Genomic DNA, 8,213 nt, shown 5'->3' with positions numbered 1-8,213 from the left:
TGAATCGATGACTCTAAAGCTATACATATGACCAGGAATAAGATTTTTAATATGTCCACTACTATTGCTGTCCCAAGTCGTATCGACATGTTCCCATCGTCCAGTTTTATAATCAACTCTCAATGTTCATATAAATTCCAGTTAACACCAGCACATAATTCTCTTTGACTAGTTGTACACTTGGCGCATGCTAGCCACAGTACCACTAATTTTTATATTTGACCTATTTTGTAGTTTGTACATGCACAGTATATGTAAATTGCATTCACTGACTAGGCTATGATACACTCCAGGCATTTATCACCACTACAAAAAGCCAATACTAAACTACACTGTTTTTTTTTACTTTTTATAAATGCATCAATAACAGCTAATATCAAAGAAAGATTAATAAAATTAAGTATGAAAGATAAGAAAGAAATTTGAAGAATAATCTTTTAAGAAGAGAAGTAAAATACACTAATCAAATAAACAAGACTGATAAATTAAATCTCATTAAGATATATACACTGATCTAAGTATGCAAAGCTGAGTACAACAGAATTGACATTTATTCTATTATAAACCTTATTTCAGGATTATAATTATTGGTAAACCCTTTACTACAGGAAAAATCTATTATTAATCAGTAAATTTTTATCTTAGCACACTTTCCTAGACCTAGCAAATACTTTTTGAACAATTGTATGTTCATTGATAACATTACTTCACGATTGTTAATGAGGGCACTTTTATGCCTTCATTAACAATCATTAGTTTGCTGAACTCACTGGTCATAAGTTAGTAATTTATGCATTTGAAGAGAAAATAAACTAGCCCCAATCCCTAATACTTCTGTTTAATTAGTTATCATAATTATTACTGCTTACTTACAATTGTTTATTTAACAACTCAACTTTAATTGTGAGATAAGAAATTATTTATTTTAACTAATACAAAACTCAAAAAGGTAATGAAGAACAATAACCAAATGTTCTAAGAAGCTGATTTCTTATGACTAAAATTTCGCTTGGTGTAAAATCAGACACAAGCAAATAAATATATATATAGCATAACCTATCAGATAAATTGATAAGGCTTAGGCAATTAAAAATAATAGTATTGAGCAAAAGCAAACTTTGTTTATGTATAAAAACCAAGTAGACAGGATGATGCAATTCAAATTACATATTTCATAAATAAATTATTTATGCTCAGATACTAGGCTTAACTATTTTATTTTTACTTTTCCTTTGTCTTCAAATTCTCTGTTTCAGCCATAAAAATCATAAACCATGATTAGAAAATTTCAACCCATTTTACCCAAAATATTTTATTATTAATAAGTTATATCAATATCAATGAATATATTTATTTGTAAAATATGTGGTAAATATAATTTTATTAAACATGTTATTTATTGTGTTGCAATTAACAATAATTACCAAAAATAATCTATGAATACAGCAAGATATTACGATTAAAATATCTCATTATTGTAATGTATACTATTTTAAACCATTTGTTAATAGGATAATTATTTTTAATATAATGAATCATTTGTCCTAAATTCTTTTTCATGTAATCTGATAAAACGGTTGGTGATATAATTCTCATTATTATAGTCCTGGATATTTTATTTTGTTAATTTTATATGCGTATTATGTACATAGTTCACTGGGCTGTCTAGTGGTTAACTCATCTCAAGTTAGTTACTTAACACATGATTTTTCAAAGTCGGAGGTTCTGAGGTTTAAATCCTAGCAAAAGCTACTTGCTTTTATAAAGATTTGAATACTAGACAGTGGATACTGGTGTACTGCGATGGTTGGGGTTAATTAACCACACATATCAGGAATGGTTGACCTGAGTCTGTACAAGTCTACACCTCAATTACATGTCATTCATATCATCCTCATCTCACTAGGCTGTGCGGGGGTTGCTTATTGTTCACTAGTTGAACAGATTGCAACATACACATTAGGGATAAAAATATATATTATGTGTGATATAATTTTTTATTACATTACATGATTTTATTGTTAGAATATTAATGACTAAATCAATTTTAGTCATTTTAATTATAATTATGTACTTTGCTATCAATATTTATTGAATGTTTAAAATAATTTTATTTATATTTCTTAATAAATTATTAATTTTCTTATTATGGAAATTGAAAATTTTACTTTTAGATTAATAATTTTACAATCTATTTCTGTTAAAAATTGATAACAAAGAACAAATATTTGATTTGAAGTTAGTTGAATCAGCATTAATGTGTACTTATATACTTAGAAAAATAGATTTACAAATATAAACATACACTTATGAATGAACAGATAAATTCTGAACATGATGAATTATTAAAATTAGTTCACCTGTTTAACAGCTAGCTTAACTGCAACTGATAAATTCAGTAGATCATGACAACTTTCAATTTTGACATGTAACAATGGTAATGTACTTTATAGAAATTGCTTTAATTTATTCCAGCAATGATCATAGATGATTTTTGTTAATAATTATAGAATGTTAATAACAGTTAAAAATAGAGTGTTATTAACAGTTAAAAATAGAAAAATGAAATTTAGCAAAAGCTCTTCTCTCAAAATGATCTGTTGTTTGGTATGAAATACTGCAACCAAAACTCAACTCAAAAATGTTAAATGGTAAAGGTTGGGTAGTGACACACTTTTTAAAAGATACTGAAAAACAAAAATTCTTATGTAAAAAAAATTCAGGCTGCATCAGTCCTAATGAAAATTGTGACCATTTAGCATTTGTCACAGCTGGTCTTAAAAGTGGCTGATTGTAAATCAACTTTTATTGTACAGAAAAACAAATTTATTTTGAAGTAAAAGACTACAGAATTTTGTTTTTTTAACTGTTGAACAATTATTTAATATCCTTTTTCTGTAATAAATTTGCAGTTATTTATTATAGACCCTTTTGAAACTAGCTGTGAAACATATTAAATGCTGCTAATATTTTTTGGTTAGGGTTATCATAGCTCAAAGTATTTTATGTCAAAATTTTTATTTTTCATTTTTCAATACCCTTTAAATGATGTCACAACTCTATCCTTTCCATTTAAAGTTCTTGAGTTAATCTCATGGGTGCTTGGGGTGTGGTGGTCTCATACTAAAAAATAAACTTGTTTTGAGATTTCTAGCTCAGAATTTTATGCTCCTGCTCTTTAGGAACTGCTTCTGAATTTGCTAAATATCATTTTTCTATATTTAATGGCAAATTAATGAATTTCTAACAGCAATGAAATCAGTCTTTGTAAAAACTTCATTTTCAAAATACAAGTTATTTTACTTCCTGCTATTGTGGACAAATGGCTTGGGTTTTAAATCTGTCTTTTAAGACAGATATAAAACAGGGTGCTGTTTTATATTATAAGTGCTCTTATAATATATCCGCGACCACTTGTCTAATTTTCATGATTCAAATGGGGTATGTGTTAATAAGTTTGAAGGCTAACTGTTACATGCATCAGGTATATCTTGATCAACCAGTTCTCAGTTACCCAAAAATTAAATTTTAAGGTATATCTTGATCAACCAGTTCTCAGTTACCCAAAAATTAAATTTTAACTTGATCGTTTAGTTTTTTCGTGTTTGTTAGTTGCACTACAGTTCTAGTACAAATTTGGACTCTGATTACTTGTTAATTGCACCGAACACCATGCTGCAGTACTAACAGTGTCTTATGAGGATATATCAAAAATGAGTTTCACATGGTATTACTAAAGAACACAATGAAAATAACACAAATATGGTTTGATTGTGCAGTACAAAATGTTTTTAATTCGATCATTTACATCTTCTGTACATTTGCGTTTGCAGTTGTCCCAGAACCGACATATGGTTTTTTGCCTTCGATTTGTTAGTTACAACTGTGAATATGTGCAGTTGCACTGGTAAGGGGTTAAAGGTCAAATTTATCTTAAAACCGATATAATCATACTGCTTATTCTTAACACCAAACCTCAAAAATCTAATTTTATTTAAATTTAACCTATCCTTTGTCTGTTTTATACTATTTAGTTTGCCAGTCAACATCTAAAATTTGATGAAAGATGTTAACATTCTCATATTACTCCTGATGACTTTCTTTTTAGCAGTTTCCAAATGGACTATCTTACCTTTGCAATGTATTACCCAAGAGGATGAGGTAAACGATTCATTCTTCTTCCATTTTGTATAAAAAAGGAAGATGAATAAACATTAAATTTCTTCAAAAGTACAGTGAAATTATAAGAATCAAGGATTCTGGATTATACAATCCAGGAATCACTATAGTTTAGTGATTAATTATTCTATTACACATAACATTAAATTAAAATTATAAAATTTGTCATTCATAATATTCAAATAAAACTTATGAACAGTTAGGAAATTATTTAATGTTATTTAAATTAAGTTAACACAATACGAATTAACCACCAAAAAAAAAAAATTAAGAACAATTTGCAAATTTTTGTGCTTTTGAGAATCAGTCATATATTTATCTTTTTATATTTCAATATTTTAAAAATTATACTATTCTAATATGAGGGATGTTCAAAAGATTTACATTTGTTTTCAGTTCACATTTATTTGATATCAAATACAAAAATCAATGAAAAAAAATTATATCTTCATGCATTTTCTCCTTTCTATGTAATCACCAAAATTAGATTATCATTTGTCCCATTACTAATGAATTTATCAAATGCTGCTCTACAAAACTTTTCACTCAGTTTCAATTTTGACTGTTTCTTTCATTTCTTCATCGACCAAATTCTTTTTTCTGAAATTCCCATTAACTTTAAATTAGTGAAACTCAGAGAGGGTGAGGTCAATGGTTTATGGTGAATGCACCATGATAGTAAATTTTAAAAGAGAAACCAGTGATTCTGCCCCAACAAGAAGCTAATTGTTGATGAGAATGGTCTTCTGAGTCACATTTCATTATAAATGATTAAGAAGCTTTTGCTGAATATTTCACATCAATGATACAAATTCCTGATAACCACGACATCTATTCAATATGTTTGAACTAATTTTTTCATAAGATTTAATTTTTTTTTGGTTCAGAAAAAAAATTGGAATATACCTTTTCTTGGATCTAAGCTGACAACAAAGGACAAATTCATAAGGTAGATTTCATAAGAAAGCTGCCTATTGTAATAGTGCCATGATTCGACTTCTGGAAAATTTCGACATATCTTCACATTTCACAAAAATAAATAAAATTTTTCAAAATATCTCGATCCCAGCTTCACCTAGCGAGTCTATATTTTGCAGGCTTTCTTCGTTTCAAGAAACTAATATATATTGGTAACATGAGTTAAATCTGACCACAGATTTTTTTGAAATATAAATATATATGAAAGTGTATACTCTTATTGCCCACATAAAAAAACAACAAAACAAACATTAAGTGTGTAAAATGTAATTTTGTTTTTTGTAGAGAGTATATAGTTACAGTCTGTTCAAAATATAATAAAAAGAAGGGAACTAGACACTGAAATTGAAGATTAGCCTAAAATATTACCCTATTTATAATAATTGAACTATTTTAGTTAAATGGGATACATTTTTCAAAAATGTAACAAAAATCATTCCTGGATTTGTTTTGTTATTGATAGTATAAAAACAATTTTTCTTATAATTCATAAAATGTTGACTATTATCGTTTATTTTTCAAATTGCAATATTAAATGTTAGTTTTATTTTTCTAACAAATAAAATAATTGTGAGAATAAATTATGTGCGTTTCACAAATATGGTGGTATATCTAAAATATCCAGAAGCAACCTCAACAAAAGAGATCATTTACATAAGGAAATAATAGTATATAACAGAAAATTAATTTTATATCATTAATTGTTAATAATGAATAATAAAATACTATTTATTTGCATAAATTTAACAATAATCAAACTACAGAAGAGAAAAAACCAAACGGTGCTCACCAGTCGGTAACAACGTAACTTATGGCCTCGCCATCTATTTCGGTTTAATAATACGCTATATATTATACTCTTTTTTTTCCATAATTCCTGAGATGTGTGGTTAATTGAAACCCAACCACCAAAGAACACCAGTATCTACAATTTAGTATTCAAATCCACATAAAAGTAACTTCCTTTACTAGGATTTAAACTATTCTATAATATACTTAATAATATTCTGTTAATAATATCTTACAAATTGCAAAAACATTTTGAAAATTTAGAGAAGTATTTAAAAAATGTAAGCCAAATTTAACAAGAAGGAAGAAAAAGGTGAAGTCAGGGAAAATTCATTTTCTCATGGAAAATTTCTACCTTATCAGAATTTGTTGAATCATCTTAAACTACTCAAAAATAAACAAATATCAAAGATTGCTCTGAAATCCCAAGGGAAAAATTGGAATGGAGGGAATTTACCTTCCCCAAGAAAAACCCTACTTTACTGAAAGGTTGTAATGGCAAGTAGCAAACCAATTGCATAACATACATCTGCCTGAACTTGATAAAAATCAACTTTGTATTAAGATATGAATTCCACTCCTATTATAATATTTTAAATAACAATAATTTTCTATCCTGCTATCTAGTAAACCTTATTTACTAGGCCATTGAAAGAGATAACGCATTATTTCTTTTCTTTTTGTGTATGTACTACTTGAATAATAATTATAAATAACATTAAATGAAACAGTGGGGGTCTGTTAATAATATGTATAGGTAATTAAGAATTGTTACTATGGATTACCTTGACATGACAATATTATATATGTCATGTATAAAGCGTTTTTTGTAATTACAAATCAATATAACGTTAAATGAAAATATTCATTACCCGTTCAGGTAATAAATGTGTTTTTAAAACCTAGGTTTTTTCTAAGAACTTTTACACTAGTGGGGACGTACTATGTTATAAAAAATAATAGTATAGTTTAAAAAAACCACATACACACATAAGCAAACCTTATCGATCACAGCCTTTGAGTTTTCCAGAGAAGTTGACAAAAGTAAATCTGACTTCAATGTGTAACTTTAAATTGATGTCCTAAAATTGTGAGTGATCTTTTTTAAATGGTTATTGCAATAAATATTTAACACAAATACTATTTTATAGAGTAATACTAAAACAAACCATTTATACATTTAAATGTATGTGTACTAGGTAAATTATAATTTAATTAAAAATATACACAAATAATAAAACTAAAAAAAAGTTTATGAAATAATAAAATGTTTTAAATGTTTATTTTAAGCATTGCCAGACTTTTGATTTATTCAATAATATTATGAACGTTATTATTATCAAAGTTCATTCAATACCTTCAAAAGAGCAGAAGCTTTGTAAAATTAAATTTAAAAAAAGATTATGATCTAAGTAAAAAAATATATATATATAATCTTTATATATATATATATATATATATATATATTTCTTGTGTGCGTGTGTATGAAAGTCCTCCTAGACGGCTGGACTGATTTTGATGAAATTTTGTGTGTGTGTTCAAGGGGATTCGAGAATGATTTAGATTCACAATTTTGTTCACTGGAAAATGTTTTTTTAATTAATTTTTTATTTATAAGTAGTTGTTGATTTTGGAATATTTTACATTGGATCCAGCAGACTGCACTACCATCGCAGTATTGAATATTCAATAATATTCTATTTTAATTTTAGTTTGTCCCGACAGTTGGTGCTGCGATCAAATTGAGAAAAATATTTTGTAATTTTGTGTTAATATTGTGTTACAAAAAATCGCGAGAAAACAGTTTTTTAATAAATAAGAGGCTAAAAAAATCAGATGGAAATGTAAACAAAGGAAAACCAATCAGATCAATGCAAGATGGCCGCTGTCAAACACAACGACCAATCACAAAGAGCCGTATGGCCGTTGCCAATGTAAACAAAATCACAACTGATTAAGTAACAAGTAGGCAGCACTGCGATCCTGTTTATAATTGTGCGCGTATTGAGAAATATTATATTATTATTTACTGAAATAACGTTTTAAAGTATAATTAAAAAATATACATTGTGCAAATTTGTAAGGTACAGTACTGAAGTGAAAATGTTTTTTTAATTTATTGATGTGTTGTTGATCTTGGGATGGTTAAGGTTCACAATTGGGTCTGGTAGGCAGCGTGTGGGTCCGGTAGGCAGAGCTGCAATCGCATTTTAGAAGTTTTTTTTTTAATTTTTGGTTTATCAGTCAAACCCGGTAGTTGGTGCTGC

This window comes from Lycorma delicatula, chromosome 8, assembly GCF_047948215.1.
Source record: "Lycorma delicatula isolate Av1 chromosome 8, ASM4794821v1, whole genome shotgun sequence".
Taxonomy (NCBI): domain Eukaryota; kingdom Metazoa; phylum Arthropoda; class Insecta; order Hemiptera; family Fulgoridae; genus Lycorma; species Lycorma delicatula.
The sequence above is the reverse complement of the archived record's forward strand: the minus strand, read 5'-3'. Positions refer to the sequence as shown.